Consider the following 27,414-nt stretch of genomic DNA (forward strand, 5'->3'; position numbering starts at 1 on the left):
ATTTGGTCTCACATCCACATTTTCTTTTCAAGAGACAAAACCTTAAATAGAATACTGATTTTTATTTACCACATTCTTGAAATTTATCCTAATGATAGTATGGGTGAAGAGAAGTATAATGTAAAATATCCTATCCTTCATCATAGGGACTATAAGAAGTTGGAGAACAAGAACTACAAGATTGGAAGACAAAGAAGCTGTTTGAATGAGAGATGACATCATCAGAGTTACACTCCAAGAATACAAATGAAATGAAAGCTGTATGGAAAATGGTCAGAACAACAGATTTGTGGGAAAGAAACCAGAAAAGCACATCCTTGTAAGTCTTCAGGTATGAGATCCTGAATGAGTCATAGCAAAGGCAAAAATAACTCAGGAAGGACAATTGTAGTAGGATGAACAATAGAAGTTAGTAAAATGGGAGCAATTATCTATAAGACTTCTGATGGGCATACACCAAATCACTAAAGACCTAGATCATCTATGAGGTAGTCTCTTATTTGGGAGATTCCAAACCCAAAGTCTACCAAGTCACCAAAATTTATTTATTTATTTATTTATTTATTTATTTATTTATTTATTTATTCATTTATGTTTGGGAAGAAAAATCTGCTGTACAATTTCAAGTTCTTCAGAACTCCTGCAATTATGCATGAGAAGTAAGGCAGGTAAGACCTATCTTCTAAGTGCATGTGAAACATGAAGAGAAAATGAAGAGCTCAAGGCAAATGCCAGGCTTGGTGTTTGCATGGCTGAAAGTGTATTCCCCTATTAGACATGGGGAATAGGGCAAAGAAGAACACGCTGACCATTTCAGATCCTCGGGAGGTATTTACAGAGATCTATTGGAGAGGCTATTATAAATGGGATTGAAAAGCTATAATGACATTTTCCCACATGCCTTGAGGACCAGAGATGGATCATGAAAATGGACATAAGCTTTCAGACTTCAAAGGCAGATGCAAGAGTAACTTCTCAGTGCTAAGGCACCAGTTAAAATTCCTGAACACCAGATAATGCAGTCCAGGTTCCACTTAAAAATTTTTAAATGGAGAGTCAGAATAGATTTACATCATTATAAACTATTACCTTCTTGCCCTGGGCCTTTAAGTTGGTTTCTTTCTTGGCCAAATATTTAGAGAAGAAAGGGCTCAACAATAATTTACACTTTCTTGGGAAAGCATATCAATCTTAGACTACTATAAAAGTCTTTCTATTCTATTTTTAAAGGTATTTCAGTTGGTTCATCTGCCTTGTTTCTCTTTGTTGTTGTTATTTGTATGTGTGGCTAGAAAGTTTTATTTAACCTACTTAAAGCATTATCAGTTGGTACTTTTGCTTTCTTTCATCCCTACCATCTTCAATTTTTTGATCGTTTATTTTATTTCTTTTTTTAAGACAGTTTTTACCTAGCACATTGGCTAACACTTTGGATTGCCATTGACAGTTGAAGTTTCTGAATGGCAAAGAATGGTAGCATTCAGGTTAATACTTCTGTTATTCTCTTGAAGAAAGAATATATTAATTTTAAACTGTTTTTCTCTGTCAATTCTAGAAAAGAGAAAGACGATAAATACTTTGAAGAAATTATTCTCAAGAAACTCATTGTTTTCTTTTATTGAATATAATCGTTATTTACATTTCAAATGATAAAACCTTTCCCAGTTTCCCCCCTCCCTGAAAACCCCCAATCCCTCCTCCCACCCCCTGCCTCCAAGTATATGCCCCTCCACCTGACCCACTCCCACCTCTCCCTGCCCCCTCAATTTCCCTTTGTTGGGGCATCAATTGAGCCTTCACCTGACCAAGGACCACTCCTCCCACTGAAACCCAACAAAGCATTTCTCTGCCACATTTTTGGCTGGAACCATGTGTACCCCTTGGTTGACGGTTTAGTCCCTGGGAGCCCTGGGGCATCTGGGTGGCTGACACAATTGTTCTTCCCATGGAGCTGTAAACCCCTTCAGCTCCTCTGGATCATCCTATAACTCCTCCATTAGGGACCCCACCACTAGTCCAATGGTTGGCTGCTTGCATCTGCCTCTGTATGTGTAAGACTCTGGCAGGACCCCTCTGGAGGCAACCATGACATGATCCTTTTAGTATGCACTTCTTTTCGTCCATAATAGTGTTGGGGTTTGGTGACTGTTTATAGGATGAATCCCCAGGTAGTGAAGTCTCTGAATGGCCTTTCCTTCAGTCTCTGTTCCACACTTTGTCTCCTTTCTTGCTCCTGTGAGTATTTTGTTCCCTTTCTCAGAGAAATCAAAGTACCTCAACTTGAGTCCTCCTTCTTCTTGAGCTTCCTGTTATCTGTGAATTGTAACTTGTTTATTTTGAGCTTTTGGGCTAACATCAGTGAGTACATACCATGTGTGTTCTTTTATGATTGGGTTGCCTCACTCAGCATGACAAGGAAAAAAGGTCAAGTAACATATAAAGGCAGACCTATCAGAATTACACCAGACTTCTCACCACAAACTATGAAATCTAGAAGATCCTAGGCAGATGTCATACAGACCCTAAAAGAACATAAATGTCAGCCCAGACTACTATACCCAGCAAAATTTTCAATTACCATAGATGGAGAAAATAAGACATTCCATGACAAAAGCAAGTTTACACAATATCTTTCCACAAATACAGCTCTACAAGGGCTAATTGGTGGAAAATATCAACACAAGACAGGAAAACACACCATAGAGAAAGCAATAAAGTAATCTTTCAACAAACCCAATAGAAGATAGCTACACAAACCCAATTTCACCTTTAACAAAGAAGATAATAGTAAGCAACAATCACTTTTCCTTAATATCTCTTGATATCAATGGTCTTAATTACCCAATAAAAATACATAGACTAACAGATTGGATACATAAATAGGACCCAACATTTTGCTGCATACAAGAAACTCACCTTAGTGACAAAGGCAGTTATTACTTCAGAGTCAAAGGTTGGAAAATAATTTTCCAAGCAAATGGTTCCAAGAAACAAGCTGGAGTGGCCATTCTCATATCGGACAAAATTGTATTTGAACCAAAAGTTGTCAAAAAAAGATAAGAAGGGACATTTCATACTGGTCAAAGGAAAATCCTATCAAGATGAACTCTCAATTCTGAACTCTATGATCCGAACATAAGGGCAACCACATTCATAAAAGGAACTTTACTAAAGCTCAAAGCACATATTGCATCCCATACAATAATAGTGGGAGACTTCAACACCCCACTCTCAACAATGGAAAAATCATGGAAACAGAAACTAAACAGAGAGACAGTGAAACTAACTGAAAATATGGACCAAATGGATCTAACAAATATTTATAGAACATTCCACCCTAAAGGAAAAGAATATACTTTCTTCTCAGTACTTGCTGGTACCTTCTCCAAAATTGACCATATAATTGGTCAGAAAACAGGCCTCAACATAGACAGAAATAGTGAAATTATTCTGTGCAGCTTACCAGATCACCATGGCCTAAGGCTGGTCTTAAGTTCAAACAAAAACAATGGAAAACACTCATACACGTGGACTTTGAACAATGCTCTTCTCAATAATAGCTTGGTCAAGGAAGAAATAAAGAAATTAGAGACTCATTGTTACATATAAATTAACTGCAGAGGCACATAGCAATTCTAAAATAATAATATAAAAACAGGAAACTAAGTTTGTGAAGAATAGACATGTTTTCACCATTGGCATAGATTCATCATCATATAAATTTTCCAACCCAATTCAACAAATATTTTTGTGTATTTTTTCTTCTTATTATCATCCTGGCAGTATAAAACTATCTATTATTCCTGTCCTAAAGAAGATTTTATTCTAGTAAAGAACAGATTAGACTCTATTAGCATAGAACACACATTTCATTACTTTCTAATCCTTTTACCATGGCAGATATTACTAGCCATTTGTAGTAATCTTCTTCAGTGCATTGGGCAAGGCCTCATATTTTATTTCAATATTGTGATAGAGCACTGCCATCAGTTAATTTAATAGGGTTCATGGGGAAAATCCCATTTGTCACCAAGGTCTTGGGGATACATAGAAAGGAATATTATACTGTATAGAGAATCAATCTTTTTATTCAGGGACAGAGAGAGGGGGGAGAAATCTGTTTGATGTAGATTTTTAGAAAGACTCCATAGACTGTAGCTTTGAGTTGGACATTAAAAAGGGGGTGATAATCACCCACACTGTTTAAAACAATCACTAAGAACCCTCTGGTAGTCCAGGCATTGAGCAGAGAAGTGGGCTCAAGGGAGCTTGATTCAAGTCTCAGTTCTACTCTTTTGCTGAATTCTATTTCACCAACATTGAGAACATCACTGAAACTCTGGATCTATATTTCTCATCTGTTGAGTAAGATCCCTAGATAAAGTGATTACTAACAGATACTGTGGCTTTTTATTTAAATCATTTTTTTTTTACAATCCAGTCATTATCCCCCTCCCATTCTGCCCTCCAACAGTTCCTCATCCCATTCCTCCTCCCCAGTCTCCAAGAGGTTGTCCCCATATGTCCCCATACCCTGCCAGGCTTGCCCATTCCCTGGTGCTCCAAGTCTCTCAAGGGTTAGGTGCATCTTTTCTCATTAAGGCCAGACCAGGTAGTCCTCTGCTGTACAGGGCCTCTGACCAGCTAGTGTATGCTGCCTGGTTGGTAGCTCAGTAACTGAGAGATCTAAGGGCTCTAGGTGTGTTGAGACTGCTAGTCTTCCTACGGGGTCACCTTTCTTCCAACTTCTTCCAGACTTTCCCTACTTTAACCACAGGGGTCCCAAACTACAGACCATTGGTTGGGTGTAAGTTATCTGCAATTGTCTCAGTCAGCAACTTGGATGGGACTCTCTGATGGTGGCCATGCTAGGTTCTTGTCTGTAAGCACATCATAGTATCAGTAATAGTATCAGGCCTTCGAGCCTGCTCTTGAGCTGGATCCAAATTGGGCCTATTACTGGACTTCCTTTACCACAGTCTCTTCTCTATTTTTTTTTTCATTTCTTTTAGACAACAACAATTCTGGGTCAGAGTTTTTAACTGTGGGATGGTGACCCCTTCCCTCTACTTGATGCCCTATCTTTCTACTGGAGATAGATTCTACAAGTCCTTCTCCCCACTGTCGGGCATTTCATCTAAGCTCCATCCCTTTGAGTCTTGAGAATCTCTCACTTCCCAGGTCTCTAGTACATTTTAGAGGATCTCCTACCTCCTACCTCCTGAGGTTATATATTTCCATTCATTCTGCTGGCCCTTGTGGCTTCTCTACTGCTCCTCCCCCCATACCTGATCATGTTCCCCCTTTCCCCTGACCCTGACCCTCTCTTCTCCCACCCATCTCCCTCCTTCCCTCTGCCCTCTGCTTTCTTCTTTCTCCCAAGTAGGATTGGCTTGTTAACCTTGAGTTCTGTGGATTCTATACTGCACATTTTTGGCTAATATCCACATTTTAGTGAGTACATACCATGAATATCCTTTTGGGTTTTAGATACCTCACTCAAGATTATATTTTCTAGTTCCATCCATGAGCCTGCAAAACTCATGATGTCCTCATTTGTAAGAGCTGAATAGTATTCCATTGTGTAAATGAACCACATTTTTCTGTATCCATTCTTCCTTGTGTATTATCATGGTGTAGCATCTTTTAGCGATATGCCCAAGAGTTGTGTAGCTTCAGGTAGATCTATTTCCAATTTTCTGTGGAAACTCCAGATTGATTTCCAGAGTGGTTGTATCAGTTTGCAGTCTTACCAGCAATGGAGAAGTGGTCCTCTTTCTCCACATCGTTGCCAGCATCTGCTGTCACTTCAGGTTTTTATCTTAGCCAATCTGATTGGTGTGAGGTGAAGTTCCAGGGTCTTTTTGATTTGCATTTCCCTGATCACTACTGACATTAAACATTTATTAGTTCTTCTCAGCCATTCAAGATTCTTCTATTGTGAATTCTGTTTAGTTCTGTACTCCATTTTTTGTTTGGGTTGTTTGATTCTGATCCTGTGATACTTTTCTGTCTGGAAGCATGATAAGATCAGTAGGAACCAGCCTCATCCAATTCTGCTAGTGTAATATTTCAATCTAGGAAAGTCTTGGGAATCTTTATTTGTTTGAGTGGTTGGTTGATTGGTTTACTTTGATTTGGTTTTTGTTTTGTATTTTTGGTCCAGGACTGAGAAGAAAATATTGTGATCAAGCTAGAATACAAATTATTATCAACTTATCATAGGATTCAAGGCAAAATCTGGAAGATTTTCTTCAGAACTGTAGAGAGCATTATTGGTGAGCTATGCCACCTGGTACGACTTGACATTGATCAAAGTGAAAGTCTTCTCCCAGCCTTTCAGCAGAAATTCCTCTGCTAGCCATAATCCCCTCGACCTAGGGTGGAACATTCAGAACAAGGTGAAGCCTATTGTTCTCCAAAACAGCCGCTTCCAGAGAGATACTCGCTGCCACATGACACCAGCCTCCTGTGGAGGAAACAGAACCAGTTTCCAGCCTTTGGGGCAGGGGTCTTGCCTCTCCTATATATATTTGGAGACCTTCATTAAACTTTGAACCTTGAGCAGGAAATTTGTCTTGGCTTCATGTTCCTCTTGTCTCCCTGTTTCCTATCCCCAGCTTTTCTTTCAGGGGACCAGGTGAACCTTTCTAATGTAGCTGCAGGCAGGTACGAGAACAGTGTTTGAGTAGTGGCTTGTAGAACTCACAGTAGAACAATTGCTGAAGGAATTCACCACAACTCTTAGTACCATAACAAGACTATAGGACTTGATACTATACTGGAGCTTAGGTGATAAAGACTTCTATCTTGTATACTTTCCATGCCAGGGCTCAGAGTTCTCTGCTAAATCCCCCTTATGTAACCAGTTAAAAGAGAATTTACAACATGGGAGGTTGCCTTCTCATAACTGCCTCATTATTGACGTTTCCATTGACATTTTTACATTGGTATCATTACATTACATTTTTTACACTTTTGCTTTTCTGCACTCCTAAACAAAAGTAAATGATTTGCCATTGACTTTTGCCACTACCATTTTCCTGCTGAGAATTTGCCCCAGGACCTCATTTAGAGACCAATTCAATGGAAATGTGATGGAGCTGAACACATATAGAAAATATAAAATAGCTTTGGTGAACACTAGTGCTTTTCTATCACAGACTAACTGACATGTAGTGACTAGCCATTTTATTTCTTATCACTAAAAATGTAGATTCTCCTTCTTAACAGTCTGTAATGGAAAGAAATGTTCTGACCATTCTAAAAATACAAGCTTTTCATTTGTACTAAAGCATTTCCCTAAAGAAAAATGGCAATCCAGAACTTCTTTGTACGCTTCATAATGAATTAATAAAATCCCAAAAGGATAATTTTCAGAACAGAGAGAATGATAATTCCTCAGTCATATCCATGATCTAAACACCAGAATCTCTGAATATATTTTTCACATGTTATGACGATGATGATTATATGATTAAATTCAAGAATCAAAGAGGTAAAGATTTAACCCAGATTATTATAGTAAGTTTAATGTCATAGTGATCTCCTTAAGTAAAAGAGGGTGATAGGAGAGAACATACCACAAAGAAACATGTCAGAAAGGAACAAATCACAGTCATGTGTTGGGAGAACAATGTAAGTACATACCTATAATGGTGAGAATCAAAGTTCGCAGGAACCAAAGAGTGTGTATGAAGGTTAGAGCTTGATAAAGATGGAGAAAATAGTCACAAAAACTACTTCATCCCAGAGAAAGTTGATTCACCCACTAAATCTGTGATTACTTGTTATAGAAGAAATAGGGAACAGATGATACAGATGTTTGCGACCTAAGTTGATATTAACTATCATTATTCATTGAGTTCAGATTACATCTGAAACACTGTTTCATGTCTCATGATTGTTAGTGTGATCCATTTAAATGTAAATCTATGAGATACGTACTACTTTTGATCCCATAAAATAATGAGAAAACAAGGCCAGAAAAACTAAGGAAATTTCCAAAATCACATAGCTATTAAGAAGTAGTATAATATGTATACATTTATTCTACTGGGAACATATCATTGAAAAGAAGAAAGGTTGATGTGACTCCCATCCAAACCTCTTTGTAGACTTTTTTGAACAATTAAAATGTTCATTTAAGTCACTACATTCTTAAGCAAAAAGAAATATACTATTATAATTAAAATGATACCTGTCACAATAGGAATAACATCTGTAATGGAAAATTAAATTGTTTAACAACATTGAAAGTTTGATTAAAATGCTTACCACTTATGTGGATTTTAAAGTCTTTTTATGGTCCCACGGTCTTGAAGAACTTTTAGGAAATGGGAAAAATACATCACCTTCTTTATTCTTTTGGAAAAATAATTATTCAGCTGTAACTCAGGATGCCAAAAAGCAATTCCTTTGAAAACATGGGGGATGTTTTTCTACAATACTATGAGAGAATTACAGGACCCCAGCAGAACAGTCCATGATTTTAGCCACTGCTTCCACAGTTCAATTTATTACAGTGTATTTTTGACCTGTAGCCAGCCTATCACCATATTGCAGATTTATAAAGGTTCAAGATGAAAACTTAGGATTCTAGAAACTACTGATGTTCTTTAAACTCCACTCCAACTCTTTTTCAATGTAGATTTTATAATTGTAAAGTCACCAGAAACTTTTATTTCTTGCTTTTGAACTCACCTAGGGAAATTATATTAGCCTATTTCCCACAATCTTCTAATGTAACCGTACAAAAATCGAATTGTTTTTCTGGAAGTCACCAATAATGTTTCACATTTAAGGCAACACAAAAAATAAGCCTGGGTTCCGGCTCATTCTGTGATTTATGACTATCCTCTTCTGAGCAGTTCCTATTTATACATTCATTTGTCCTGTCTCTGGCAGCATCACTAGACACAATATAGAGTGTCCCAATTTTTCCTCTGGAATCATAAGAAAACATTTAGCAGAATTGAAATGATATTGCTTTTTAATTTTCTTGTAGAAATCTGTGGTTTTTGTAACATGACTCAGTCCAGTTCTGATTAATGGGAATGCATTTCTTTCCCCCAATAGCCAAGTCTACAGGTATTAAAAGCTCTCACAATCCAAATACTGGAATTAAATGCAAAGCCCTGTGAGCTCAGAATTTACTGCTCTAAGGAAGAGATTACAAAGAAATTGGAAATAAATCCAATAGTAAATTTAAAGAGGTTCCTGAGCTACTGTTTCCACTTGCAATGGATTCCTTACCATTCTGCATTGATAAACTGCTTGGATAAGCACTGGCCCCAAAGTAACCTTTGTACTAGACTTGATGTAAGGAACAGCTCCCTGTTACCATAGGCATATCACACATGGAGTTGGGAGTTGATGTATTGAGCACAGGGCAGAATCAGCCTACAGAGACTGTCAGTGAGGCCATGCCTGATGTCAGTCACCCTCAGACCCGAACACAAAAACTGTTTCTCTCAAAGCAGTTCATGAACACACTAGACTTGATGCTGAACACAATTGTTGTCCACACCAGCAGAGTAAACTCAAAGCTTCTGTAGAATATTGAAGAATAGTTTAAGATTTAAAGTGTCAAATGTTGGTCTCAGAAATGCCATCTTCTTTGAGACCTGATTTCTTATACTTCCTTCCTTCCTTCAGCCTTAGCTCCTTGAATTTTTCTGTACTGGAAATAGTGTCTTTATAACAACTTTCATACAGCATATTTTGTTCATATTTCCCCTCTCCAAGGACTGCCCTCCTCCCTCCCTACCCAACATCATGTTCTTTTCCCTCTCTGTTTCATTCAATTTTTTTTAATTAAAAAGAATTTTTCATTCAGTATATTTTGATCATGGTGTCTTCATTTCCAGTCCCTCCTGGGTCCTACCCACCTCCCCACTTACCCAACTCTACAAACTTTTTTTTTTCACTATTTTCTTAGAGGGAAAAAAACAAGCAAAAGGAGAACTTTTTAAAAATGAAGAAAATCACAAGAAACACCCCAAAAACCTCCAGAAATGTAAAATTGGAAATGATAATACATAAGTAAACAAAAATGAAACAAAACAATATAAGACAAGAAGTTTACAAAAATATCATTAAGTTTGTTTATGTTAACCATCTACTGCTGGCTATGGGGCCTACAAAACAAAAAGATACACACACACACACACACATGCACACGCAGAGAGAGAGAGAGAGAGAGAGAGAGAGAGAGAGAGAGAGAAAACTTTGTGTTTTCCAACTTCCACTAAGCATAGGTCTTATACTCAATTGTGGTTGGTATACCCAGTGTTAAGTGTGGGACTTTGTGTCATTTCCTTCATTTCCCCTTCTCTTTGTGATGATTTTGTTTGGCTTGTATTTGTTAAAAGTTTTGAGCATATTGTAACAGTCTCTGTGAGTTCATATATGTACTGGCCATGTTGTGATTTGAAAATTATATTTTGTCTTCAAATGGAATCATCTATGACCACTGGCTCTTAAAAATTTTCTACTTCTTCTTATGAATAGATTTACATGAGCCTTGAGGGGAGGGTGGAAATGAAATCATTCAATTTAGGAACAAATGTTCCAATGTTTCTGATTCTATCAACATTGTCCAAATGTGAAACCCTATGTTAATTGTCATCTACTGCAATAAGCTTTTCTGAGGGTTGACTGTTGCTCTGATCTAGGGAAATACCAACATGTCAGTTGGACTTTTGCTATTGCTATGTTCATTTAACATAACAGTAGTGGGTTTTCCCCCAGGGCCCATGCATTATCTAGTCTTAGTCTATCTAGTCTTATTAACAGATATGGGATCTATCAAATGGAACATACCTTAAATCCAAGTTTTACAAAGTGTCTGGCTACTTCTATGACACTTGTGCAACTATTGTACTAGTGGTTATATCTTGGAGGCAAGCTCCTATTGTAGTTCATAGTGTTTGGAACTAGGTAAGATTGATGATTCTTTTCTACTTTAATAACAGGGATAATACATCCAGCCCCTTGAATGCTTGTATCATTGGTGAAGCTTATAGTTGAGTACCTAATCAATTTCTCCTTGTCTGATAACATAAGTAATTGATGTCTTCCACAGTAGAGTCTTACTATCAGGTTGTAGAAGGTAACCAGTAGCATTGAAAATGACCTGTTATGTTTGAGATGGGGGTTATCTATAGGATCCCACTGGCTGATAACTCAAAATTATATAATACATTTCTGGTTTGTGGGTTTTATTTGGTACCACATGATGTCTAGTCAAGGCATTGTCTTCTGCATTATATGTGATTCCATTTAAATATTTTACATATGTATATTTTTATAAAACTCCCATAGTAGTAAGTTTTGATACATATCTTCAAAAGCCTTTTAATGTTAATTGTCCCTTCCATATTTTCTTCTCTATACTGCCCTCCTATCCCCTCTCCCCATTTAATCTTCCTTTTCTATTTTCTCCTTTATCTCGTTATATACTACATACTATTTTCCCTTTTGGGGAAGATCTACTCCCTAATCTTGTCTCTGACTACCTATTTAACTGCATGGTCATTCTGAATGAAACACACATATATAAAGCTTAAAGCTAATGTCACCACAAAAAGGATGCAGTGTTTGTCTTTCTGTGTCTGAGTTGCCTCACCTGGCATGATTTTTTTTTTACTCCATCCATTTAACTGAAAATTGTATAACTTTATTTTCTTTAATAAGTGAATAATACTCCAGATGTACCACATTTTCATTATTGATTCATTAGCTGATGACCATCCAAGATTTTTCTAATTTCTGGTCATTATGAATTGAACATCAATGAGTATGGGTGAGCAAATATCTCTATAGCCAACTTCAGATTCCTTTGTGTATATTCCCATGGCTGTACAATTTTGTAATTTCACCAGTCTTGAATAAATATTCCCATTATCACATCCTTACCAGCACTTGTTGTAATTTATCTTATTAATCTTGATGTTTCTGATTGGGTAATCTCAGAGTAGTTCTAATTTATATTTCCTTAATGGTTAAAGATGTTGATCAATTTTTAAAGTCTTACCACTGCCATTTGTACTATAGCTTCCACAATATCTTCAAAAATCTCTTGGAATAAATCTGAACAAGCAAGTTAAAGATTTGTACAATAAAAGATTTAAGACATTGAACAAATTAATTGAAGACAACAGAAAATTCACAGATCTCCTATGCTCATAGATCAGGAAGATTAATATTGTGAAAAATGGTCATTCTAACAAAACAATCTACAAAGTCAATGCACAGTGTAATAAAATTAAAGTCACAGACATAATTTTATACAGTTACATATACCTGGGGTACTTTTGTTGTTTATATTTGCTTTTGAGGGTTTTTTGGGTTTTTTTGTTGTTTTGGGTTTTTTTTTTTGTTTGTTTTGTTTTTTTTTTTAGAAATAAAGCAAAACAATTAAGTTAAGAATTACAATTCAAAACAAAACAATTACAGTTAAGAAGAATCTTTAACCTCAGTATACCTTGAGTAGAGAAATAAACTGAAACTCATTGGCACAGGAAGAAGGGTTCTGGACAGGACCCTGATAGCAAAGGCACTAAGACTCACAATCCATAAATGCAATCACATGAAATTAAAATACTTCTTTACAGAAAAGACATCATCATTTAAGCAAAGAGAAAGCCTACAGAATGGGGGGAATGTCTTTACCTTTCAAATTCATGTGGTCTTTCTTTAGTTAGAGAATATATAGAGTTTTCAGAGACATCTCTTCAACATCTGCTACATTTAAAGACTATAAATGAAAATATTAATGCTATGCGTTCAGGATATTACACTTTTGGTACTATTTTGCATTATTGCCTCCTTAAAGGTCCTACCAGCTATGTTCATCATTCAGAAACATTCATTAACCATATGCCCCTATATTTGATCTTAAAAATAGACAGGGCAGTAAAGAATAATTACCTAACTCAACAGCCCAAAACAAGAAGAGGCAAGTATATAAAATTGCACAGTAAATGGTAATGGGTATGACTTGTGATCATAAGGGCATACATATTACATTTTAATTGAAGATTAAGCTCCTTAAGCTAAGTATAAGATGTATCTACTGGGAGAACACTGGGTAAACACTTGACTCTTGGGTAGATTTTGGTCTCTGGAGAGACTTCACCTGTCCAAAGGATCTGCAACAATGTAGAAGTCTGTATATTTAAAATATGTCCCTATTTATTACTAAGACTATGGTGAGACAGAATCCTTATATGGTCTTCAACTGGACAATATTGTTACCTAAATGATGCCTTTTATTTTTTATGTTCATTCTCTACCCCTTCTTTATATCCAGATGGTTCTATACCATTCTTTTTTAGGCAGTCTTCAGACTCTTTCATTTTTATTCAATGTATTTTTTATTTACATTTCAAATGACTTTCCATTTTCTGGGTCCCCACTCCCCACAAGTCCCATAAGACCTCTTCCCTCCACCTGTTCCTCCATCAACTCCTTCCCACTTCCCTGTTTTGGTATTCCCCTATACTGTTGCATTGAGTCTTTCCAGAACCAGGGGCCACTCCTCTGTTCTTTTTGGACATCATTTAATATGTGGATTATTTCTTGGGTATTCCAAGTTTCTAGGTTATTATCCACTTATCAGTGAGTGCATGCCATGACTGATCTTTTGAGACTGGGTTACCTCACTTAGTATGATGTTCTCCAGATCCATCCATTTGTCTACGAATTTCATGAATTCATTGTTTCTAATGGCTGAATAGTACTCCATTGTGTAACTATACCACATTTTTTGTATCCATTCTCCATTGAGGGACACCTGGGTTCTTTCCAGCTTCTGGCTACTACAAATAGGGCTGCTATGAACATAGTGGAGCATATGTCCTTATTACATGCTGGGGAATTCTCTGGGTATATGCCCAGGAGTGATATAGCAGGGTTCTCTGGGAGTGCCACGCCCAGCTTTCTGAGGAACCGCCAGACTGATTTCAAAAGTGGTTGCACCATCTTACAATCCCACCAGCAGTGGAGGAGTGTTCCTCTTTCTCCACATCCTCACCAGCACGTGCTGTCTCCTGAGTTTTTGACCTTAGCCATTCTGACTGGTGTGAGGTGAAATCTCAGGGTGGTTTTGATTTGCATTTCCCTAATGATTAATGATGTTGAACATTTCTTAAGGTGTTTCTCAGCCCTCTGAAGTTCCTCATGTGAAAAATCTTTGTTTAGTTTGATGCCCCACTTTTTAATGGGGTTATTTGGTTCTCTAGGTTCTACCTTCTTGAGTTCTCTGTATATATTAGATATTAGCACTCTGTCAGATTTAGGGTTAGTGAAGATCCTTTCCCAATCTGTTGGTTGACGTTTTGTCCTTTTGACAGTGTCCTTTGCCTTAAGGACTTTGTAGTTTTATGAGGTCCCATTTGTCAATTCTTGATCTTAGAGCATAAGCTATTGGTGTTCTATTCAGGAACTTTTTCCCTGTGCCCATGTCCTCAAGGGTCTTCCCCAGTTTCTTTTCTATTTGTTTCAGTGTGTCAGGTTTTATGTGAAGGTCCTTGATCCATTTGGAGTTGAGCTTAGTACAAGGAGATAAGAATGGATCCATTCGCATTCTTCTGCATGCTGACCTCCAATTGAACCAACACCATTTGTTGAAAAGACTATCTTTTTTCCACAGGATGTTTTCAGCTCCTTTGTTGAAGATCAAGTGACCATAGGTGTGTGGGTTCATTTCTGGGTCTTCAATCCTATTCCATTGATCTGCTTGACTGACACTGTAACAATACCATGCAGTTTTTATCACTATTGCTCTGTAGAAAAATTTGAAGTCTGAGATACTGAATCCCCCTGAAGTTCTTTTACTGTTGAGAATAGTTTTAGCTATCCTGGGTTTTTTGTTATTCCAGATGAATTTGAGCATTGCTCTTTCTAGCTCTATGAAGAACTAGGTTGGGATTTTGATGGGGATTGCATTGAATCTGTAGATTGCCTTTGGCAAGATGGCCATTAACTATATTAATCCTGGCAATCCATGAACATGGAAGATTTTTCAATTTTCTGACATCTTCGATTTCCTTTTTCAGAGATCTGAAGATCTTGTCATATAGGTCTTTCACTTGTTTGGTTAGAGTCACCCCAAGATACTTTATGCTGTTTGTGGCTATTGTGAAGGGTGTCATTTCCCTAATTTCTTTCTCAGTCTGCTTATTCTTTGAGTATATAAAGGCTACTGATTTGCTTGCGTTGATTTTGTAGCCAGCCACTTTGCTGAAGTTGTTCATCAGCTGTAGGAGTTCTCTAGTAGAGTTTTTTGGTCACTTAAGTATACTATCATATCATCTGCAAATAGTGATAGTTTGGTGTATCCCTTTGTGACCTCCTTATGTTGTCTAATTGCTCTAGCTAGGACTTCAAGAACTATATTAAAAAGAGAGAGAGGGGGCAGCCTTGTCTAGTCCCTGATTTTAGTGGGATTGCTTCGTTTCTCTCCATTTAGTTTGATGTTGGCTACTGGTGTGTTGTATATTGCTTTTACTATGTTTAGATATGGGCCTTGAATTCCTGTCCTTTCCAAGACTTTTAGCATGAAAGGATGCTGAATTTTGTCAAATGCCTTTTCAGCATCTAATGAAATGATCATGTGGTTTTTTTTCTTTGAGTTTATTTATGTAGTGGATTGCATTGATGGATTTCCTTATATTGAACCATCCCTGCATCCCTGGGATAAAGCCTATTTGATCCTGGTGGATGATCGTTTTAATGTGTTCTTGGATTCAGTGGGTAAGAATTTTATTGAGTAATTTTGCATCGATATTCATAAGGGAAATTGGCCTGAAATTCTCTTTCTTAGTTGGATCTTTGTGTGGTTTTGGTATCAGCGTAATTGTGGCTTCGTAGAAGGAGTTGGGTAGTGTTCCTTCTGTTTATATTAGGTGGACTAGTTTGAAGAGTATTGGTGTTAAGTCTTCTTTGAAGGTCTGATAGAATTCTGCACTGAAACCATCTGGTCCTGTGCTTTTTTTGGTCGGAATGCTATCTATGACCCCTTCTATTTCTTTAGGTTTTATGGGTCTGTTTAGATGATCTATTTGATCCTGGTTTAATTTTGATATTTGGTATCTGTCTAAGAAATTGTCCATTTCCTCCAGATTCTCCAGTTGTGTTGAGTACAGGCTTTTGTAGTAGGATCTGATGATTTTTTTTTAATTTCCTCAGTTTATGTTGTAATATCTCCCTTTTCATTTCTACTGTTGTTAATTTGGATACTTTCTCTGTGCCCTTTGGTTAGTCTGGCTAAGGGTTTATCTATCTTGTTGATTTTTTCAAAGAACCAGCTCCTGGTTTTGTTGATTCTTTGTATGGTTCTCTTTGTTTCTACTTGATTGATTTCAGCTCTGAGTTTGATGATTTCCTGTCTTCTCCTCCTGCTGGGTGAATTAGCTTCTTTTTGTTCCAGGGCTTTCAGTTGTTCCGTTAATCTTCTAGTGTATGCTCTCTCGATTTTCTTTTTGGAGGCACTCAAAGCTATGAATTTTCCTCTTAGCACTGCTTTCATTGTGTCCCATAGATTTGTGTATGTTGTGCCTTCAATTTCATTAAATTCTAAAAAATCTTTCATTTCTTTCTTTATTTCTTCCTTTTCCAAGGTATCATTGAGTATTGTTCAGTTTCCATGTATATGTGGGCTCTCTGTTGTTTTTATTGTTATTAAATATCACTTTTACTCCATAGTGATCTGATAGGAGGCATGGGATTATTTCAATCTTCTTATATTTGTTGAGGTCTGTCTGTCTTGTGACCAACTATATGATCGATTTTGGAGACGGTACCATGAGGTGCTGAGAAAAAGGTCTAATCTTTTGCTTTGGTATGAAAAGTTCTATATATATTTGTTAAATCCAATTGGTCCAAAGCTTCAATTAGTTTCAATGTCTCCCTGTTTAGTTTCTGTTTTCCTGATCAGTTCATTGGTGAGAGTGGAGTGTTGAAGTCATCCACAATTATTGTGTTAGGTGCAATGTGTGCTTTGAGCTTTAGTAAAGTTTCTTTTATGAATGAGGGTGCCCTTGTATTTGGAGCATAGATGTTCAGGATTGAGAGTTCTTCTTGTTGGATTTTTCCTTTGACCAGCAAGAAGTGACCTTTCATGTCTCTTTTGATGACATTAAGTTGAAAGTCAATTTTATCTGATATTAGAATGGCAACTCCAGCTTGTTTCCTGAGACCATTTGCTTGTAGAATGTCTTCTAACCTTTTACTCTAAGGTAGTTTATGTCTTTGACACTGAGGTGTGTTTCCTCTATGATTATGTATCCAGTCTGTTAGTCTATGTCTTTTTTTGGGGAATTGAGTCCATTGATGTTAAGAGATATTAAGGAGTAGTGGTTATTGCTTCCCATCATTTTTGATGTTAATTTTATACTAGTGTGGTTATCTTCTTTTGGGTGATGAAAGAAGCTTAATAAATACCCTGCTTTTTCCAGGGTATGGTTTCCCTCGTTGTAATGGTGCTTTCCCCCTATTATCCTTTGTTGGGCTGGGTTTATAGAAAGATATTGTGCAAATTTGGTTTTGTCATGGAATATCTTGGTTTCTCCATCTATAGTGATTTAGAGTTTTGCTGGGTATAGTAGTCTTGGCTGGCATTTGTGTTCTCTTAGAGTCTGCATGAGATCTGCCCAGGATCTTCTAGCTTTCATGGTCTCTGGTGAGAAGTCTGGTGTAATTCTGATAGGTCTTCCTTTATATGTTACTTGCCCTTTTTCTCTTACTGCCCTAAGTATTCTCTCTTTGTTTAGTACATTTGGGGTTTTGATTATTATGTGATGGGAGTAGTTCTGTTCTGGTCCAGTCTGTTTGGAGTTCTGTAGGCTTCTTGTATATTCATGGGCATCTCTCTCTTTAGGCTAGGGAAGTTCTCTTCCATAATTTTGATGAAGATATTTGCTAGCCCTTTAAGTTGTAAATCTTCACTCTCATCAATGCCTATAATCCTTAGATTTGGCTTTCTCATTGTGTCCTGGATTTCCTGGATGTTTTGGGTTACAAGCTTTTTGCATTTTGCATTTTCTTTAACTGTTGAGTCCATGGTTTCTATGGTATCTTCGGCATCTGAGATTCTTTCTTCTATCTCTTGTATTCTGTTGTTGATATTTGCATCTATGGTCCCTGATTTCTTCCCAAGGTTTTCTATCTCCAAAGATTTCTCCCTTTGTACTTTCTTAGTTGTTTCTACTTCTGTTTTCAGATCCTGGAAGTTGTTGCTCAATTCTGTCATTTGCTTTTTTGTGTTTTCCTCTAATACTTTGAGAGATTTTTGTGTTTCCTCTATCATGACTTCTGCCTGTTGATCAAACTTCTCCTGTATTTTTTTTTAAGTGAATTTTGCATTTCCTCCTTATTGGCTACAAACTTCTGACCCATATTGTCCTGAATTTCTTTAAGTGATTTTTGTGTTTCCCTTGTAAGGGCTTCTAGCTTTTGATCATTTTTCTCCTGAATTTCTTTAAGAGATTTATTTATGTCCTTCATGTGTTCCTCTAACAGCATCCTTACCAGTGCTTTTGAATCCAACTCTTGCTTTTTCTGGTGTGTTGGGGGTATCCAGGACTTGGTATTGTTGGAGAATTGGGTTCAGATGCTGCCATAATGCCTTGGTTTCTGTTAGCAACATTCCTAGTTCTTATGTTTGCCTTTAGCCATCTAGTTCTCACTGGTGTTAGATGGTCTTATTGTCACTGGCTGGTGCCACAACCTATTGTGGACCTTTAGGGTTATTTCTGAGTCACTGGATGGCTGGGTTTCCTCTGGCACAGATTACTGATATGCTGCCTTCCTCTTTTGTGCCTTTGGAGCCCTGCTCAGTCTTGCCTCAGGAAATGTTATACTTGGGTTGTCAAGGTGAACCAGGTGTTCTCAGACTGCTCTGTTATGGAGCAAAGATGGTGAGTGGGGGGTCACTCCCTCTGTTGATTCTCACGTAGGATACAGGCCCCACGACCGACCAGCTTGCAGATAAACCACCTATGTTCTCGGGTCCTGAGCGCAGGCAGACCACTGGAGATTTGCACACCCAGAGATCTTAAGCTCAGGATAATACAGTACCTAGTGATGTTTTTCTGCCCTGGCAGGCCACGAAGATGGCCATGGGAGTAGCTCCCTCTACTGTTCTCTGCAAAGGATACAGGCCCCAAGACCTACCAGTTGGGAGATGAACCACCTGTGTGCTCAGGTCCTGGGCGCAGGCACACCTCTGGCTGTTTGCACCCCCAGAGATCTAAAGCTCGGGGTGATTCAGTACCTAGTGACACTCTTCTGCTCCAGCAGTCAGAGAATATGGCCGCAGTGATTCTCTCCCTCTACTGTTCTCCAGGCAGGAGGACACAGGCCCCACGCCCGGCGGACTGGCGGATGAACCAACTATGTGCTCAGTTCCTGAGTGCAGGCAGACCCCTGGTGGCTTGCACCCCCAGAGATCTAAAGCTCAGGGTGATACAGTACCTAGTGAAGCTCTTCTGCTCCGGCAGGCAGCGAATATGGCCACAGGGATTCTCTCCCTGTGCTGGTCTCCAGGCAGGACACAGGCCCCACGCCCGGAGGTCTGGCAGATGAACCTCCTATGTGCTCAGTTCCTTAACACAGGCAGACCGCTGGCAGTTTGCAACCCCAGAGATCTAAAGCTCAGGTGATACAGTACCTAGTGAAGCTCTTTTGCCCCGGCCAGCAGCTAATATGGCCTTGGGGATTCTCTCCCTTTGTCTTCAGACTCTTTTTGCTACAGTTGCCTTTTCAAAGTAAAAGCAATTCCCAAAATGTTACTCCCTTCCTTAAATCGTTCTTATTTGGACAGACTGGAAAATGACCTGCAAGGTCATGGTTAGATGCCTCCATCTAAAGGACTGTGACTCTCTGTGGCGACTCCATTGTATATTATCTAAAATATCTGCTTTGCTTTGAACCAAAACAGAGATCTTCTTGCCTGTGGAGTTGGAGGGGGGGTAATCTCCCTAGAGATTACTGTGTTTACATATATTAGTTTCCTTTATTAGAAGTGATATAGGCCACTGCCTTATAAAATACAAAACCACTATTCTGTTAACTTATTTCCACATATAGCATGATTGCTTGCCCAGGTCCTAGTCTGTAGTAGATGCTCAGAAAAATGTGTGCTAAATGACTAGCTAAAGCAATTACTGGCTTGCTTCCTGCCAAGAAGCTTATTTACTTTTCATAGACATGTCATTAACAAACCATATAGTTTAGTGTTCATAATTGGACTTGACTGCCACTGAACTAGCCTCCCACTCATTCTCTTTCCATCTGAGCATCATAAACATAACTGGATAGCGTCCATCTTTTGTAACACACAGTAAACACAGGGCTCCCTGAAGACTCTAGACAAGGCACCTACTGTTATACAGACCATGTTCAACAATAGCAAGGATTGCTGTGGCAGGATGTATGCAAGCTGCTCACCACTAGCTTCGTACAGCCACTGCTCCATCTGCACCTGAGCACTACCAGGCAGTGTCACTCAGACAGCACAATGCACTCCAGAGGAAGAATGAGTACCACAGGGACAGCAAAACTCATCACGATCTGCATTTCAGCCTTGTAACCAACGGGCAAGCAAATTGTCACCACACTTATCATCCTCTCTGCATCGTTCAGAGAGTGGTTTGGTATACTGAGGCCTGGATTAACATTTGTTCCACATTGTAAATAAAACTCAGGCACACTGCAAGTATAGCTAGTGTTATTAGCCACTGAGCCATCTTTCCAGGCCCTCTGCCAACACCTTACTGTTAAGAATGTCAAATTTATAGGAAACTTGAAAATGTTTTAATTAGAGGACCTAAATTGCTGTCATTCAAGTCACATGTCACATAAGTAGCATTTTTCTCTACTCACTTTATCATATAGTATTCATCTCTCAGAACCTGTTTTAATACAGGTTAAACTTTGAAATCACTGTTTTCTTTTTTTTAAGTTTTTTTTATTCAATATATTTTTTATTTACATTTCAAATGATTTCCCCTTTTCTGGCACCCCACTCCCACAAAGTCCCATAAGCCCCCTTCCCTCCCCCTGTTCTCCCACCCACCCCTTCCCACTTCCCTGTTCTGGTTTTGCCCTATACTGCTACACTGAGTCTTTCCAGAATTCCTCCGTTCTTTTCAATCCACACATTTTAATCCTTGTGCTTTCTGAGCCAGTCATCTGCTCAGATTCCTTACTGAGAATCATCTACCATGTGAGAACTTGGAAGTTTAGCCATTTTCCTAAGCTTGGCTTAATGCTGAGCAATGAAACAAGATGCAAGACGGAAGTTGAGACTTGTATTGCTGGATTGGTGCTCTGTCCAATAAAATATCTCTCTCTCTCTCTCTCTCTCTCTCTCTCTCTCTCTCTCTCTCTCTCTCACACACACACACACACACACACACACACACACACACACACACACACACGCAGGGGGGGGGGAGAGAAAGCGGGAGGGGGGCCCGCACGATGTCCACGGTGGCAAGCAGGCTCCATGCATACCTCTGCAAGGTTATAGTGCTGCAATTGCTCTTCTTTCTCTCTTCTTCTAGTCCTGTCACTCACTCTCGCTTATTGAGCTCTTTCCATTTGTACTCGGTTTCTTGTTTGTTTGTTTGTTTGTTTGTTTGTTTGTATGCTTGCTTGTTTTACAATGTTCTCATTTTCTAGAAGTGCTTGCTCAACAACTTCACTATTTGCCATGAAACCAGGTCCACAGAATGTGCAGAAATTCCCTCACAAGCTACTGAGCCTGAGTTCTATAGACCTCCTGTAGCAAAATATTGGAGCTACTCCTTCCCCAGCAGAAACCCCAATGCATGGGGCTAACTTTGTTGCTGGAATTCATACAGCTTTAGTGGAACAAGGGAAGATCAGATATGGTCCAGGACTCCAAAGTTGTACTGTTTATTATTTCATATGAAGAAAGTCAAATAAACCCAGTTTCTACTAATTTTCTTAAGAATTCATTATCATCTGTGATACTGGAGTGGAAGGGACTCAGGTTTTGACCTTAGAGGCAGGTGCAGCTGAGGAATCCTGGATTCCCTGTTGCACACAGGGGGGCTAATTCATGTTTAGGTGCAGATGCTATCAGCTTTAGTACCCTTGCACGGCTGCAAACTCTCCTGTTACAGTTATTAATAATAAAAAAGAGGGTTTACTCTCTGATTTTACATTGAGCCTACTTAACAAACCCTGTTCATGAGATGTATCCTGATTCACACTATTGGTAGCAGAACCAGCTTAGTTTGGGGTGATTCACCCTGGAGGTTAAAATGTGTCTGTGTGTGTGTATGTGTGTGTGTGTGTGTGTGTGTGTGTGTGTGTGAGAGAGAGAGAGAGAGAGAGAGAGAGAGAGAGAGAGAGAGAGAGAGAGAGCAAAGCATTTACATATGTCACAAGGGGTAAGAGGGTATGACAAGGTAAGAGTTTCTAAAGAAATGAATGAAAAGCACAGGAAAAAGAGGAGCACATGTCCCACTATGTACATCATGACCTTACATGCCATAGCCGGAAGCTGGCAACAACCTAGATGCCCCATGACAGAAGAATGGATACAGAAAATGTGGTTCATTTACACAGTAGAATACTACTCAGCTATTAAGAAAGCATCCAAAAGGATATGCATGGTATATACTCACTAATAAGTGGATATTAGCCACAGAACTGAAAAACGTCAACAAACTGAAGTGACCAAGTGAGGACATCTCAGTCCCACTTGGGAGGGAGAAGAAAAGCAATCAAAAGTGGGGATGAAGGGAGTGACCTGGAAGGGACAGCAGAAGGAGTGGAGGAGTGGGGGTGGGGAAACTGATTTCGTATTGGGTGAGGGAAAAGGACTGAAGCTCTGAGGGCAGGGAGAAAGAATGGAAACAGGCAACCTCGGGGGATAGGAGGTTTCAGGGACCCTCCAGAATACACCAGAGACCTGAGAGGTGAGAGACTCTCAGGACTCAAAGGGAGGAACCTTAGATGAAATGCCTGAGAGTAGGGAGAGGGAACTTATAGAGCCCACCTCCAGCAGGAAGACAGGGCATCAAATGAGGGAGAGGGGCATCCCACTGTCATAACTCTGACCCATAATTGTTCCTGTCTGAAAGAATTACAGGGATGGAAAAGGAGAAGAACCTGAAGAAAAGAAGGTCCAAGGACAGGCCCAAAGTGGGATCCAGGTTAAGGGTGAGGGTCCCAAGGCCTGACACTATTACTGAGGCTGTGGATTGCTCACAAAAGGGGACATAGCATGGCCACACTCTAGAAGACCCAATAAGCAGCTGAAAGAGTCAGATGCTCATATTTGTACCCAACCAATGGACAGAAGCACCTGACCCCTGTTGTTGAACTATGGAAGGTTAAAAGAAGCTGAGTAGAAGGCTGATGCTGTAGGAGGACCAGCAGTCTCAATTGGTCTGGATCCATGAGATCCCTCAAACACTGGACCACCAAACAGGCAGCATACACCAGCTGAAATGAGGCCTATAACACACACATAAGGAGAGCACTGCTGAGTCTGGATGACTGAATGAGTTCATTCAGAGATGATGCATCTAACCCTCTAGAGACTGGAAGCCCCAGGGAGTTTAGAGATCAGGTGAGGTCAGGGGAGGACATCCAAGTGCAGAAAAGGGGGGGGGGTTGGAGGAGGAATGAGATAGGGAACAGTCAGAAGGTGAATTGGGGGGGTGTAAAACAGGGAGTGTGAAAAAATAAATAATTAGAAAAAACAATGAAAAAGAGGCAGAAAATGTCATCATCACATACAGAGATATTTAATTTTGAATGTGACAGAAAAGTCCTAAAGATATGTTCCACTATGCAACAAGGTATTTCTACATTAAAAACATCACTTAGGAGAGAAAATGAACTTTAAAAGGATCAAGATGAAACACTGAGAAATGATTAGCTTGGGCGTAATAATAGTAACTCTACCAAGAGGACTAAGGGAATTAAACTAATGTCTCTGAATTAGAAGACTATTGAGTTGGAATTGCAAAGTTGGTCAGAACTCCTCGTCTATGGCCCATTTTCAGGAAGTTGCACCTAGCTCTCAAGTGTAGTCAGCATATTCTTGAGTGGCTAAGAAAGTGCAGAGTCTATTTGAATAACAGCAGAGAAGGACTAACCAGGCAACATTTCTTCCCTGTTCTCTTTCTTCTGATCAGTGAAAGAAACTTTATAAAAAAATGTTTCTATTTAGCCACTGCAGGGTACTGTGAGTTCAAAATCTTGCTTTTTAAAATCTTTATAGTACTCTAATGGCTGACATCAATGGCACATTTTAGCATTATTGTCAAGATAGGACATGATGAGATACAAATTCAAGGAGGGGCTCAAACATCTACTGTTTATACTATATGTTCTATATATTTAATACCCTATGAGCCAATATTTTTACTTTGATCTCATGAATAAAACACCTATAATATAAACAAGAGGAGATACTCTCTGGGAAATTTGAAACCAGCTCCCTGGACTCTAAGGTTGTATGTATTCTACTGCTTCTTAATCCAATTTTTTGTAACAATAAAATAATGATAAGCTGTCATCTAAGCTCTGAGTCAAAAGTAAACTTTATATGTATAATGTCACTCTCTCAAAGAACCTATAAGATAGACATTTAACTGTAAGAATCTCAAGTGTCAGAGTTTCAAAGGGCTACAAAATGAAAGAAGTACCCATGTGCCAAGGTTGCATTTGATATGAAAGCAAAGGTCTCCAACATCATACACATATCCAGAAGCACAACTGGGGTACACAGAGAAACATGCCATTTCAATTTGCCCCCACAAACTGTGCTTGTCACTTGTTCACTATTTAATTTCAACCTGCATGGTAAGTATGGTAACACAAAATTACAAACAAAGAAATTGATATTCATAGGATTCATAGAGGTAAAATAAATTATCCTAGTCTCAGAGTTGAAGGAAACAGAGGGGTCAAGGATATCACAAGGAAACCTACTGAATCAACGAACCTGGGCCAATAGGGGCTCAGAGACCAACCAAACAGCATACATGAAACAGAACCAGGCCCTTTGCACATATGTAAGAGTCATGTAGCTGGGTCTTCATGTGGTACTCCTAAAGTGGGAGCAGGGGCTATCTCTGAATACACTGCCTGCCTCCTTTAGATCCTTTCCTTTAACTGGGCTGTTTTGCCCAGCCTCAGTAGAAGAAGATGTGCTTATCCCTGCTGCAACTTGATATACCAAGGCAGGTTCATATCCATGAGAGGCTTCCCCTTTACTTAGGAGAAGGGGAGGATGAGTTGGGTACTGGTGAGAGGGAAGGACTGTAAGAAGAGGAGGGAGGTGAAGCTGCAGTAGAAATGATGACAAGGTTCAGGAGGAGAGATTGGCTCATGGTATGAGGTTAATCCTAAAGATATGGAACTGAACCACGCTGTTGTACTTTTTTTTTTTTTTTCTGATAATTGAAGAGCCAATTGTAGGCAAACAGTCACAGCACCATCAAGCCATCAAGTCCTATTTAATCTTACCTGACTTCCCACTTTCACTTGATTACAGTTTCCTTCATCACTGGATGAATTAACCCTGCATTTTATCAGAGCACTTATAATAGAAACAGCTAAGTTAACAAGTGCAGATCATAAGCCAGGCTCCGGGCTAGGTACAGCATGGCATTATTTCATCGAATGCCTACAGTAACTGTTAGAGACATATTCTGTTGTTATCTGGATTTCAAACATGGGACACAGTATAGTAGAGTGTGGCAGGTACTTTGCTGAACTTGCTGCCCTTTGTGACTTTGCAAATATCTGGACTATCAATACTGTTCCCCATGAGAACACAGATATAGTCTTCAGTCTGAAGCCAATCCATATAGACCAGTGAAGTGAACTTTTGTCTTACATGTCTCTTCCCTATCTGTTTCCTGGGCAACAATTCCCTGTGTAGTTATTGTTCACTTCTGGTCTTTGAGTGACTTTGTAGTACAGAGTCCTTACAGCATCCCACAGATAGCATTCTTTTGATCATGCATAAACAACAAAAAATAAACTATTCATATATCAAACCAAGGATATTTCATCTCCCATAGGATCTAAGATCATCTACATAAAATCTCATAGAGAAACTACAAAGTTGTCAAGGGTTATATAACCACTAAGTGCTGGAATAAAGGTAGCAAATCACTTAACTCAGCACCAGGTTCTGCACATATAAACAAATGCCCTACTATCTTGCTAAATGCCATTTACCTTGTTCCTTATTAAGCTCTGAGGTTTTTCATGGAAAATTTTTACACTTTTAGTTATAAATCAATAACATTAAGTACTTAAAAGGAACTCATATGAAATTGAAAATAATTAGATTGAATTGGATGAAATATTGCATAAAATTCCCCAGCATAATCATCCACATCCCTTCCCTTCTAGCATCTTGCATAACATTAATACTTCCAAGTTATTTTTACTTTTCCTAAGCTAGTTGCAAATTCCCAGGAGTTATTAGTCAATGTTAAAATCACTTTGACACTTGCTGTGTAACAAACTCTTCTGGCATTTTCCAATTGATTCTGATTGAGCATGATTGATTAAGTTCAGGCAGTAGCTTCAGCACTTTTCTATGCCATCAGTTATTTCTACAATGCTGCTAAATCTACCTCCATCTTAAAGGTGGGAAAGCATATGAAAATGAAGGCTTGAAGATATGCGGCATTTAACCTAAAGTTAACTGTTGACAGATCTGTGTCCATCTCATGATGTGTGTGTGTATGTGTATGTGTGTATGTGTGTGTGTATGTGTGTATGTGTATGTGTATGTGTGTGTGTATGTGTGTATGTATGTGTGTATGTGTGTATGTATGTGTGTGTATGTGTGTGTGTGTGTGTGTGTGTGTGCCTCTCTTATTCTTAGAACTCCTCAGGAAGAGTTAGTCATTAGACTTCTGCATAGTGATGCTGGGCATAGTGTATCTCTGTTGAGATGAGGAGCATCCTTAAAAAGCTGAATAATGAAAGTTAGCAAAAAACAAGACTTAGGATCCGAGATCAAGATAAAATTAGTGTTCTTTAAAACTAAAACTCAAACTAAAGTTTATTTATAGAAAAAGTAGCAGTGAGGGGCGAACTATACCTCGGAATTATAGCTAAAATTTTCAGAATCCATTTTTCTTTGTTGATAAAGCAGATAGATTTAAATTGTTTCTGTTTCTAGGTTTCCATAGCCCCACAATTATGCTTCCTTGATTTATGGTCAGTTTATAAATTCTTGAAATGTTTTAAATTAAACAACTTTCTCCTATGTGTCCTTTGAGTCAAAGATGAAATCATGAATGATTCCTAGAGAAATCTGTCAGATATTCTTTGATATACAACAATATGCTCACAAAATATCACATTATACAAATAATGTATTCCTTAATGCTATAA

The sequence above is a fragment of the Apodemus sylvaticus genome, chromosome 3 (genome assembly GCF_947179515.1).
Source record: "Apodemus sylvaticus chromosome 3, mApoSyl1.1, whole genome shotgun sequence".
Classification (NCBI taxonomy): domain Eukaryota; kingdom Metazoa; phylum Chordata; class Mammalia; order Rodentia; family Muridae; genus Apodemus; species Apodemus sylvaticus.